Genomic DNA, 14,231 nt, shown 5'->3' with positions numbered 1-14,231 from the left:
TCTCAAGCCAAGGAATAGTCCGAGTATTGTTTAATTTTGTGAGGAGAAAGAACTTATGACATCGCATTTATTATTTTAATTCTATATTTTATACATTCCGTTGTCCATTTGAGATCGAAAATTTAATTACATATCCTACAATTCCTATGTTTTTTAAGACAATTAGAACTCGAACTCAGCACCCTAGAATTCCATACTTTGTTTGCAACCAATGTGCTATACATTTGAGCACATACGTAACAACTAAGTTTTGATCTTAATAGTATTTTTGATGTGGTGATAAATATTTAGATGTTATACAACTAAATATTAAGGTTTAGATGTCAATATCTAAATACATAAGAAATGTGTGGTCTGTATGTAAACCCCCTTGAAATAAATGCTTTAATTGTGAAGTGTGAACAATGACTGCACTAGAAAAATGTTTAATAATCATCACCTCATTACTTTACTTTTCCTTAACACAGATCAAACTCTTTGATCGTCGTCTTCTTAATAGAGCTGTCCAATCATATGAGGGCCACGTGAATTCTCACAGCCATCGGCAACTAAGTGTCAATTCATCCGAATCATTCCTGCTGTCAGGTTTTTATTTTTTATTTTTAAATATTTTTTCGTGATATCTCTTGTTTGAGTCATGCTAAACTCCCTCTCCAAATAGGGTCACATCATCTGTTATGATATATTTTATTAAAAATTGCAAAAATATAAGATTTTGAACCCAGTTATTTTATTTAATGCGCATTTACATACATACCACCCAATTTCTATGTTTTTACAAATCTAACACCTAAATTTTACTTTTTTACACTTTTACGTCCTAAATTTTTCATATCATATACAAAATATTACCATTGAACTTTCATAAAGTGAAATGTATCTTTTCATGCATAACTAAACAATTGAAGTTTAGGAGTTAGATTTGTAAATACATAAGAATTGAGTGGTATGCATCTGAATCTCCCTTTATTTAAATGTAAAATGTTCTTATGGCTTGGAAACAAGTACAAGGGTCTATTAAATATAGAACTTAAAGAGGCAATAATAATGTTTCATTAGATATAAAGTTCTTCATATTCTTGAAATCTTATTAGATTTAAACCTCACTGCAAGCAACCTTTTTGTCTGTTATATTACTTTCAGGTGGGGAAGATTGCTTTGTGCGAATCTGGAGTATCAAAACCAGTCAGTTAATCTTGCAAGAGAACGTCTCCAATTCCATCTTCTCGACCGTTTGCTGGCCTTCTTATGGAGACATCTCATATGGTTCGCATTTTATCTCTTCCATGGCTCATTTGATTTTTCTATATTATTTTTTGGAAAAAAAATGATGAAATTCCTCAGATATACCCCATTTTTGTTAAAATTGTTTGTAAGAAATCATAATTCAATTTAAGCATCATGAATTTTCGGATAAATTCCTCAAAATAATAAAATTTAATTGAAAATAAAATCATCTTTTGTGTTCATTTTTGTAACTGTAAAAATCATATTAGCAGTGATTTTCTTACGAGAGACTTTTGGATTGGAATATTCTGTAGCAAATTTGATGAGAAAGATTTACATACATACAACTTAATTCTTATGTATTTACATGTCTATGAAAATGATCCTGAGGAAGGACTCATTTTCTAAACTGATTGAGGTATTCTTTTAAAATGCTTGTTAAAGAGAAATTAACCTCTCCTACCAGTGACCTAACTGTCACTTCGTTATAGAAGCTGAGAAAGGAACCAAGCGCCGTCAAACGGACGATACACTCCTCTTAGAAAGTGGTTCGAATGAGCATGAACTTTAAAATTTGTTTCCATGAAGAAGCCAACAATTTCTACCTCTAAAACAAGGCGCAATTCAGTTTCTAAAACTGAACAAGTCGCTCATTCTGTGGAACTGGTATCCATGATAATAAATGCTGAATATGTTCAGAGGCTAATAAACTCTTGTGTTGTTGGATTTGAGTTCCCGTTTCGGGAAGGTTCCGAAAGCTCGATATTATGAGATTGAGCTTAACACCTTCAAAGCTACAATGAGTGGAATTTTATCAAACTACCTTTCTTGGAAGCTAAACAAACAAGGCAAAACTCACAATCGCAGAAATTGAGATTGAATTGAGTACAATGGTATCTATTATCATTGACGCTTAGGTTACTGATATCAATCCCAGGTGCTACAACACAAAGGGGGCTCATGCAAGTGCACGTGTCATATCAGTAATGTTGGATTTTAGAGTCCGAAATGTCGATCCCATAGGGAACGAGGTAATTCTTGTTAGGAATAGTTCTAGCATACTGGTTTTAGTCCTAGCTTGAAATTTGGTTTTTGTTAGTCCTACAAAGTAATCCTAAAGCATCACAACCAAATAAAAATTTTAAGTCCTATAAAAGTAATCCTAAATTATCACAATTATATTGGAAGTGTCAAATACTTGGTGGCTCTTTCTTGTAATGAGTTAAGAGGATTTCATGAAATTGAGAATTGTAAGTAGAAAAGTTTAGTGACAAATATGAGCAATAATCTTTTTTACCCTCTCTCGGTAGCATAAAGAAACTTGGTTAGAAATGAATATATTCTCATAAATCGCATAACTAACCCATTAAAGCATATTTCTCTAACATTTGCATCTCCCTATAAGACATATCCACCTATACCCCATAGATTAATGTGAAAACCTAGTTGATTCTATCATAGACTTTCCCAAGACTTATGGTTCATAATATATTTTAATAATTCATTTGACCAGAATGAAAATTAAATTAAGCCTTGAATGTTTATCATCACCATATAAATTAATTAAAATACTATGAAATTCTCATTCCATCTATCTTACTTAATAATCACGAAGAAGAGTAAAATATCTACTCAGGAAGCATGATAAAAACACAAAATAGATTCATTGAAACAAAAGAGGAACCCACTATCCAATTGCTATGACTGAAAGACAACAAAAAGTACACAAAAATTCTTGGCTTTCCCTCCTTTACAACGACTAGAAGATGAATTAATCAACACCCTTCCTGAATTTCTAGGCTGCTGCTACTGTAAAACTCACCCTGTCCTCTACATTGGATGAAAAAAAAGGGATCTCCACAACAAGCAAAACCTACTAAGTAACCAACTGACATCAATCTCCCATAAGCCTGTAATGTACTGCTATTTATATGCTTTTTAACTTGGCTTCCACGCCTCCTATACAACTCTACTTGATCCCCCACACGTCTAAAGTCCCAATCTGCAGCAACTACACCTGATAGTTTTTGGCGCTAGGTGCCCAAGGGCTGGCGCCAAGTGACAGGCTCTTTGTCTGCTGAAGACTGGACAAACACTTATGCGCCCAAGAGGTTCGGTGCTTAGGCGCCAATTTCGCGGCGACTAGGCGTCCAATGGTTGGAGCCTAAGCTCTAACCTCTCGGGTTGGTAAAGCAAGGATTGGCGTCTAGGCGCCCAAGGGTCCGGCTTCTATGCTCCGGTGCCACTTTGCACCTTTAAGCTACAGTTCACTTTTTCCCACACCAATAAATACTAGCTAACTCATCTACATATCAAAATCTCTCAAACTTAAATGTTACTCGTCCCCAAGTAACACCAAAGCTTAAATATTGAATTGTTAACATATAGGAGTAGGTTTCATGGAAAACTATCTATAATCATACCTCAAAGATCCATAGTTAAAAAAATGTAATATCCCTACTAAATAACTCAATTCCATAAGCTATAAAAAACTTTGCATTCTACAAATAAAATATGATTTCATATATATTTCAAAAGGGAACTAGTAAATGCTAAATAGTGCAAACTATATATCAAATATATAGAATTAAGCTCTCCTTTAAATAGTTTACTAATATTTCATAAACATAAATAAATTTAGGAATGCAGTGGAGTATTTAATTTAAAAAGAATTTTTGTAAAATCAATTTTTAATAAGACTTCTCCTTAATATATTTTTTCATTTAAACCACTTTTTTCATACTTTAGGATGAATGTTTCAATCCTAAGCATAATTCTTTGAGGATTACTATATCTGGATAGACCTTGTAATAATTTTGAATTCTACTAGCAACTCTTTTAATTAAAGCACACCCCATTCTTCTTTTTTTTTAATGTTTTAAAAGTTTAAGAATTATAAAAATTACAATTCTATGGAGGCTAAATTCTTATTAAATATACATCTAAGTGAACCTAGTTTAACAAATATCTAATACTTTTTGAATGTAAATATGCTAATCACTTTTTCATATGCTGAATTGTAAAATTTACTTAAAACTAGTCTGTCTTAATTTAGATAGAGTTTAAATTAGCTAACTATGTTTCTCCTTTTTCAAGATTATTAAAGTTTTATTTTTATTCCCACTTTCCTCCTAAACACAGTTATTTAAATTTAATTTACTAAAGACAAATAATCTCAAGCACCATGTGATTCTTCCCTCTAAACTTAATTTCAAACACTTATCGTAATTTGAGCATGAGTTTAGATGGGGAGATAAAAAACAGTAATACTTCCTACCACATGCTCATATCAACAATGAATCAACAAGTATGTAAAAGAAAGTGATACTGAAATGAACCAAAAATTATACCAAATAAAATTGCACTAGAAAGTTCAAATATTACAATAGAAATATAAAGAGTTCCACAATAAAAGTACAAACTGAGCCAACAAGAATATAATTTAACTACCACAGTGAATAAAATAAAATCTTATGCATCTATACGAAAAGAAATAGTCACTCATCCTCCTCATCGTAATATTCCTCTTCTTCATTATATTTCTCCTCAGAATCCTCCTCCATCGGCTGGCGAGTGTGCTCGTAGAGTTGGTAAGGAGAATACACTGGGAACTCAATGGAATTGTCACCTCCAATCCACCGGTTTCTCCGGTACATCTCCAGCTGAATGGCCTGGAAGTTAGCAAACAGATCAAATTTGCTTTTATTTTGCCAAGCCATATGTGTCATGGTCTGCTAAGTCATAGAACCCTGTCCGTATGATGGAGACGTCATCCTCTATGCTCCCCAATCAATCTGAAATAGAATTCATACTAGTCGATGGATGAGGTCTGAAGTAAAAGGTAGAAGGCTAAGAAGAACTGGCCCCATGCCCAAAAACAGTGTTTTTACTATATAAGCTAAGGTAAGGTTGGTTTTGGAGATATGCTTCAAAGGATGAAGCTGCTCCTCCCAATTCACAAAAGAAACACTAGAATTTTTGGCACAGGGAAAAGATAGTAGATGGGTACCCCAAACAAGAGTAGATCCCCCTTTACTAGCATTGAAAATAGCATAATGGATGAGGGGACCCATGTTAATAGATTTCATAGTCTGGATACAAAAGTTTAGAGGCTCGATCCATAGTGACCTCGCTCAGGTTGGTAGAGGAGAACAACTTAGTAGAAATGAAGTAATGCAAAGCCTTAGAAGCTGCATTTAGCTTGGAAAAGGGAAAATTGATTTTATTTTCATTTCTAACCTCCCATGTCCCTTTACCATTTGTTGGAAACCGGATAATTTCATTCAAGTCAAAATCTACCGGAGTGAAGCTGAAATAAAAACTCTCAGGTACATCTCTCAATGAATATAACACATTAATGCGAGCAAGAGAGAAGTCTACCAGCTTCTCTCTCACAAAGACTGACTTATCGGAAGCCTTCGTAAGATTAGAATAAAATTCCATAACAACCGGAATCACTGCTCCACCAGCATTGTAACAAAAATGCTCCCAATGCGACTCACTATCATGCTTTCAACGGTACTCCCAAGGATTATGAATCCACGCTCCGCAATCAAGTTCTTCGGTACGAAGAAGTCATTGTATCACTCATCAACTTTCGAGCTAACAAACTTCTTTTTATCAAAAGAAGATTATGATTTATTGCCTTTAGTATTCGTGGCAATTGAAATATGCAATAGATTGAGATTACAAAGGGTGAGTTAGGTAGGAATAGATGCCAGCAATATGCTATTCAGGAAGACGAATCAAAGCTCACCAAAAAATTTTAAAATTTTTAACTCGAGCTCCCTCAAGAAAAATCTGAAAGTTTTAGATGAAAAAGGAAAGATTAAATTCAAAGAGTGAAGTTTACCTTATAGAGCTGATTTCCACCCTATAGAATCTCATGTATTAAAGAAGTTTAAAAGAATTTGGAATGACCTAAGAAAGCTCTTTCGGTCGTTGAAGAAGAAATAGGGAGAAAAAATCACGTAAATGAGGTAAACCGGGCCGAATTCAGCTTATAGACATACAGGTTAAGGGCGACGCCTAGGTGCTGCTTACTTGTGAAATGGCGTTTAGGCGCTCGAGTGGGCAGCGCTTAAGCTCCCATATTAGCCTAGCAGCGCTTGAGCGCCAGGGGCAGTGACGTCTAAGCGCCCACTCCAAATTATGCCAGGGTCACTTAATTTGAATAATTCATCCTCCCAAATCACTTAATCCTTCTAGGAATCACTCTAACCAATCACAACTTATAAAAACACACAAATACAGATACACGCACACAACACAACATTAACACATATAAACAAATTTGGGTTACCTTCTAAGAAGCGCTTAGATTTACGTCCTCAGCCTGACATTGCCAGATAATTTAATCATGACCCAACATCAAAACCTCCTTAAACACGTCTCTCTCCACCTAAGTATGGTTTAAGTCTGTTTATTCAATTCAAACACTACCGCTCTTAGGATCTTCAATATCAATCACACCAAAAGGATAAACCTTCATTACAGTAAATAGTCCTGACCACCTAAATTTTAATTTTCTTGGAATAATTTTAATCGTGTTTTATACAATAAAATCACCTATCCAGGTTCAAAATTTTTCTTAAGATTCTTTTGATCATGCCATTTCTTCATTTTTTTCTCTTTATTTATTTGGTATTTTCATAATAATATTCTCTAATCTCATCAATTTCATTTAGTTGTACCAAACGTTTATCACCAGCCTTCTTCATATTATAATTGAATTCTTTAACAACCCGATATGCTCTGTGTTCTAATTCAACTTACAAGTAAAAAGCTTTAATGGTGTTTTATAAGCAGTCCTATAGGCTCATAAAACATCATTAAGTCTCAGGGCCTAATTCTTTCTATTAGGATTGACAATCTTTACGAAAAGCTTTTGATTTCCCTATTAGAAACTTCCGCTAGTCCACTTATTTGGGGGTGATATGCTATGGATATTTTATGATTTATACCACACTTTCCAGCTAATGTCTCAATTCTTTTATTCTGAAAGTGACCCTACCATCACTAATGATAACACTAGGCATATCGTATCTGGAAAATATATTCATTTATAAAAATTTAGATAACACTGAGCTTCACAATTTGGCTGAGCCACTGCCTCTATCCATTTTGAGATATAGCTCACGACTATTAAAATATATAAATTCCCTAACGAAGGTATAAAGAGTCCCATGAAGTCTAAACTTCAAACATAAAAATTTTAGTCTCCAGAATAAAATTCAGGGGCATTTTATCTCGCTTGGAAATATTGCTTACATTTTGGCATCTGTGACAAGTCATATTTTTTTACATCCCTAAACAAAATTGACCAATAAAATCCAAATTGTAATATGTTAGGAGCAGTTCTATACAATCCCAAAATGTCCCAAAATTCAAAATCATGATATTTTCTAATAACATCCTGGGTTACTTCGATCGATGAACACCTCCTAATCACTTGGTCTTTGCATTTCCTATAAAGATACGAGTCATCCAAAAGATAGTATCTGACATCATCAACAAATTTCTTCTGTTGGTATAATATCATTGACTATGTAGTTTATTATATCAGCATACCACAAAGTGTTCCAATCGATAACAACCATTTGTTCATCAAAAAAATTTTCATTGATCTTCATCATATACTCATGAATTTCCCTGATCAAGTCTCGATAAATAATCCGCTATTTGATTCTTAATACATTTTCTATCCACTACTTTGATATCGAACTCTTGTAGCAACATGACCCATCTGATCAATCATGTTTTAGTGTCCTTTTTCGACATTAGATATCAAATTGCGGAATGATTGGTATGAATAGTACACTTGTTATCAATCAAATACATCCTGAATTTGTCGAACACATATATTATAGCTTGAAGCTCATTTTCAGTAGTAGTGTAGTAATCTGAGCTTCATTAAGGGTCTTACTGACATAGTATATAACCCAAAACATTTGTCGCGCCTGTCCTAAAATTGCCTCTATAGTGTAGTCGCTCGCATCACACATTAATTTGAATGAGCTTCCCAGATTATGTGAGACATTGATGGGAGCAATGACGAATTTTTTTTTCAAAGTGTTAAATGTAGTTAGGCAATCATGATCAAAATCGATTAAGACATCCTTTTCCAACATATGATATAAAGGTTTAGTCATTTTGGAGAAATTCTTAATGTATAAAATCCAACGTATCTCAGAAAACTTCTCTCTCCCCTCACTGAAGTGGATGGGGGAAGTTTTTCTATAACTTGAATTTTGGTTGGATCTACGTGCATAGCTCCCTCATAAATTTTCCTAAAATAATTTCTTCGGAAATCATAAATTGACACTTTTTTCAATTGAGAACAAGATTGATTTTTTCACATCGCCCCAGTACCTTGGCCGGATGATCTAAGTAGGAGTCGAATGAAGGGCCAAATACTGAGAAATCATCCATGAATACTTCTATTTCTTTCTCGACTAGGTCACAAAAAATCGATATCATTCATCACTAAAACGTTGTGGGTGCATTACATAATCCAAAGCTCATTCTTCTAAAGCAAAAGTCTCATAACGACTCATGAATGTGGTCTTATTCTGATCCTCAGCAGTAATATGAATCTGACAGTATCCAGAATACTTGTCCAAAAGGCAGAAATATAGGTGACCGGCTAGCCTATCCAACATCTGGTTTAAAAATGGTAAAAAAAAGTTCTTTCCTGGTGGTTGAGTTCAATTTTCTGTAATCAATACATATACGCCACCCGGTGACATGTTTAGTGGGGATCAATTCATTTTGTTTGTTTACTAGCATAGTCACTCCCCCTTTCTTAGGAACACAATAAATCGAGCTAACCCAGACACTATCTGAAATGAGATAGATAATACCTGCATCAAGGCACTTCAAAATCTCCGTCTTGATGTCTTCTTTCATAACAAGGTTAAGCTTCTTTAAGGGTCTGCCCGAGGTTTATAATTTTTCTTCATTAAGATCTTATGCATACATATCGAAGGACTAATCCTTTTTATGCCAGGGTTTATCCAAAAGCTTTCTTAAAATTTGTCAGAATGCTCATCAATTTTTTCTCTTGCGAGCTAATCAGTTCTGAGGATATGATTACCGACAATGTAGATGACTTCCCCAAGTAAGCTTACTTCAAATATTTGGGAAGCATCTTCATCTCAAGTTCAGGGGGTTCCTCAATAGAAGGAACAAGAGGTTTATAATTTTCAGCAGTATCAAGTATCTCAAACCTCTTATTAATAATTCTTGAGTTATCTTCTGCCAATAGAGCTGATTCATCAATAAAGTCTGTAGAATCATCCTCACTCAAATCTTGCTGCACTGATTTAACTTCACAGCTCTGCAGAAATTGACGGCTCAATAGTTGATCTATGAGATCCATCCTATAACATGCGTTCTCATTACAATAAGAATGAAATTTTATAGATTTTAACACATTAAAAGTCACCTCCAATCGTTCACTATCATTGTCAGCTCTCCTTTTTGTACATCAATCATCGCTCTGCCCATGACTAGGAAATGTCTACCTAGTATGATGGACATCTCTTAATCTTCCACTATGTCTATTATGATAAAATCAACATGAAAGATAAATTTATCCACATTCAATATAACATCCTTCATAACCCCCCTCAGATAAGTAATCAATCGATCAACAAGTTGAAGGGCTACAGTGGTTGGAGTCACCTCTCCTAGTCCTAATCTCTTGAAAATAGACATAGGTTTGAGGTTAATGCTGACACCTAAATGATATAGTCTTCCCATAAAACTTCTCTTCAATAGCACATGGAATAATAAAGCTCACAGGATCCTTAAGCTTAGGAGGAAGCATCTTCTGAATAATAGCACTGCGGTTCTCACTAATTGCTACAGTCCCATAATCTCCAAACTTTCTCTTTTTATTGAGAATATCCTTCATGAACTTTACATAGCTGGGCATGTGCTCTAAAACTTTAGCAAAATGAATGCTGATTGTCAGCTTTTTTAATACTTCCAATAACCGAGAAAATTATTGTTCTAGTTTTTGCTTTTGTAGTCTCTGAAGAAATGGTGGTAGTGGTCTTTCTAAGTTATTCTCAGTGAGTGATACTGATTTTCCTGAATCTTTAGAAAGGTTTTCCATATAACTTTCAAGTTCCAAGTTATCTTTCTCTACCTCAAAATCTTTCCGGACCACTTCCTCCAACTCTCTTCCACTCCTCAACTTGACGGTCTCTTTTCCTTGGGGTTGATCACAGTGTTACTAAGTGTTCCTTGGGGTCGGTTGCAAAGTGAGATCACAATCTACCTCAATTGGTTCTCTATATTCCTAATAGTTGTACCTTGACTTTGTAACGGGTTCCCATCTGCAATATAATTTCCTCCCAAGACAACTTATTTTTCTTAAATTGTTGGTGCGAGTTAAAACCAGAAGGATAAGAATGTCTCAGGTTAGTGCTACCCTGGATATTTCAAATCTTAAGATGATTTGCTTTATTATTCGTCCATTATTGAATTCCCACCCCTTGATTGTTATTCAAATTAAAATTTGGATGATTCTTCCAACTATGATTATAAAAATTGGAATAAAGGTTCTTAGTTCAGTTATTGATTGCATTTAGGGTCTTAAATGGCGAAGCATTAGCATTGATTAGTTGTGTGAATGAATTTTCCTCAATGACTTGGGGTCCTTGAGGCTGGTTCATATTTAGCTGGCTAGCTTCCTTGATATAGCCGCTATTTGAGAAGTTAGAATTGAAAGCACGTCTGTCATGTACACTTGCTGCTTTTCTAGGGTTTATTCTATCAGAAGACCATTGAAAATTGTTGATGGTCATCTCTTCAATCAGATAATATGTCTTATCGAATGATTTTGACATAGGTGATCCACCTGCGGCAGCATCAATGATAGGCCTAAGAGATCCTACTAATCAATTGTAAAAAGTTTGAATTACAACCAATCGGGCTGTGCATGAGGGGGCACTTCCTAAGTTTCTTAAATCGTTCCAAGCTTTACAAGTAAACTCACCTTCATGCTGACAAAATGAAGTGATATCATTTCTAAGTTTAGCTGTTTTTGAAGGTTGAAAATATTTTGATTGGAATTTCTTGGCCAATTCACTCCACGTCCTAACTGATCTGGGTGTTAATGAGTTCAACCACATTTTTGCCGTCTCTCAAGGAGAAAGAGAAAAGCTTTAGCCTAAAAGCATTGTTAAAAACTCCATTGGAGCAAAATGTAGCTCAAAGTTCTAAAAAACTCTCTAAGTGAAGGTTTGGATCTTCAGACGGGTTCTCTCCAATTAGCTGTTCTACATCTTTTGAATGATAGCTGGCTTCAGTTCGAATGTGTTAGCTTCAACGACAGGGGTTTTCATACTCAAATAAATTTCTTCTGCTGTAGGTTTAGCATAGTCTCTTAAAGTTCTATGTGCATTTGGATGTTCATGAGTTGGTTCATGAATCTCCAGGTTATTTTGTGGATTGTTCGCCATCTCTCCTATAGGTTCTTGAAGTCTCTTTTGTTTCCTAATTTTCTTAATAGTTCTTTCTAGCTCAGAATCATAAGTTTCAAGTTCCGTAGGTCCTGAACTATGCATATACAAACTAACGACCCTTAATCTTAAAAATTCAAACCAAAATAATTAAGTCAAACACAATTAAACAAAAAATGCTTTTGGTTTTTCTTGTTTTTTCAAATTAAAAGTTAAAACAATTAAACTAAAATAGTTAACACAACAAATTTTCAAATCTAAGATCTATATATTTAATTAAAATTTTTGTGAGTCAAATCACCGTCTTTCTCCGGCAACGGTGCAAAAAATTTGATACTATTTTCAGGTGCTGAAACACATAGAAGACTCACGCAAGTGCACATGTTGTATTAGTAATATCAAATTTTAGAGTGTCTGTAATGTTGTACCTACAGGGAACGAGGTAATCCTTGTCAGGAAAAAATCTAGCATACTGATTCTAGTGTTAACTTGAAATTTGGGGTTTTGTTAGAGTCCTACAAAGTAATCCTAAAGTATCAGAAGAAAATGAAAAGTTTATGTCCTACAATAGTAATCCTAAATTATCGCAATTATCAAGACTTATGGTTCACAAAATATTTTAATAATTTACTTGGCCAGAATGAAAAGTAAATTAAGCCCTAAAGGTTTATCATCTCCATATAAAGTAATTAGTATGCTATGGAAACCTCATTCCATCCATCCCACTTAATTATCAGAAAGAAGAGTAAAAAGTCCACTCGAGAAGCATATGAAAAACACCAAATAGATTCTCATGGAAACAAAAGAGAAATTCACTATCCAATTGCTACAAGTGAAAGACAAGAGAAAGTACACAAAAAGACTTAGTTTTCTCTCCTTTACAAAGATAAGAAGATGAATTAATCAACACTCTTCCTAAATTTCTAGGCTGTTGCTCTTGTAGAACCATTCTATCCTCTGCATTGGAAGAAAACGAAGGGGTCTCCACAACAAACAAATCCCACTAAGTAACCAACTGGCATCAATCTCCCATAAGCCTGTAATGTAATGCTATTTATAGGCTCTTTAACTTGGCTTCCACGACTCCTATGTAGCCCTGCATCATCCCCCACACGATCCACACGCTTGAAGTCCTGAACTACAGCAACTGCAACCGGCAGTTTCTGGTGCTTAGACGCCCATGGGCTGGTGCCAGGATCTCTGTCTGTTGAAGAGTGGACGGGCACCTAAGCGCTCAAGCTGTCCAGTGCCTAGGCACCCGCTAACCTCTCGGGTTGGTAAAGCCGGGAGTGGCACTTAGGAGCCCATGGGTCCGGCGTCTAGGCGCCAGTTTCACTTTACACCTTTAAGCTTCATGTCTCCTCCTGATTTCACCACTTCATATTCTTGTTGTATCTGCAATATAAACACAAAAATATCTTTCCTAAAGTATAATTTTATCCATAAAAATGTGTAGAAACATCAAGAAATACTAGCTAACTTATCTACATATCAGCTACTGGTCTTTATGCAAAATTAAACATGATTCACCGACATAATGGCCGATATATGCAACTATTCTCAAGTCCGCCAACTTGTGCCTGCCACATTGATCTGCCTCTTCCTTCGCTGATTCAATTCAATCCTTTGGAGACTTTGAAACTCAAAACATTTTGACGAATTGCATCTACATTCCTGTCTATCCAGAAGGAGTCCAAAATTAAGGAAGATTGACTCAAGGATGGAATGCTTTCAAGTATGAAGCTTATTTTCCCATTCCCAAATCGCTTGGAATACCCGTAAAATCTGTTGACAACCGCCTCTAAGCTGGGAAGTCCATGGTAGTTATATAAAGTGAAGATTGACGAAAATCATTTCGATTTTATGTGTTTCCTTCCAACTAGTAATTACTGATAATTTTGCCCTGGCTGCTACAATATTTGCGTTTACTGAATCTGAAACCGGTCATGTTATCCCGATCATCAAGTATAAGGAAGATGACCCTGAGTATCAGAATCGCTTATTCTGTGCGGACATTGGATGCAAATTGTCTAGTGTCCAATCAGATTTTTTTTTTATAAAAAAAATTAAATTGGGGTCCACTGACATACACTTTCGGTAGGTGGAGTGTTTTGATTGGTTCACCGCACGTATTTCTGTGTATGATGAACATATGTAATAATTTTTCGAGTATCAGTCGAGATGTGAAATTATAGGAGGCTTCGCTCTTCGTGCATTCTTCGACATTTGCCATCACCCAAGAAGACCGAATGGAGTCAGACTTTGCTCGAGATATGAGCCCTATAGATAGATATGCTAGATTGCAAGTTTAGTCATCTCTTTCTTGTTGCATTCGAATACCCCTTTTGGAATTTTTAATGCTATATGCACACACTATATCTTTTGTGTATAAAAAATGTTTACTTGTAGAAGTTAACATAGTGTATTTGGCTATGATATGAATGATTTTGGTGGTATAAATGTAATAAATAAAATAGTTGCTTTTGCAAAAACATAGGGATTTGGTATTATGTAAATGCCTCTAATCATATA

The 14,231-nt window shown here is 34.9% G+C and overlaps 1 long non-coding RNA gene across 1 annotated transcript in view; it reads left to right on the top strand.

Annotated features, from left to right (window-relative positions):
• Positions 1 to 470: 470 nt before the first annotated feature.
• LOC110039470 overlaps positions 471 to 14,231 on the top strand; it is a 14,100-nt gene continuing 339 nt past the window's right edge. Inside the window, exons 1-2 of the long non-coding RNA XR_002295525.1 lie at positions 471 to 585; positions 1,144 to 1,266. This is a non-coding gene — a long non-coding RNA (uncharacterized LOC110039470). The remainder of the gene's footprint in view (positions 586 to 1,143; positions 1,267 to 14,231) is intronic.

Source organism: Phalaenopsis equestris, unplaced genomic scaffold (genome assembly GCF_001263595.1).
Source record: "Phalaenopsis equestris unplaced genomic scaffold, ASM126359v1 Scaffold000002, whole genome shotgun sequence".
Lineage (NCBI taxonomy): Eukaryota > Viridiplantae > Streptophyta > Magnoliopsida > Asparagales > Orchidaceae > Phalaenopsis > Phalaenopsis equestris.
Note: the sequence above shows the minus strand (reverse complement) of the source record. Positions and strands in the feature narration are given on the sequence as shown.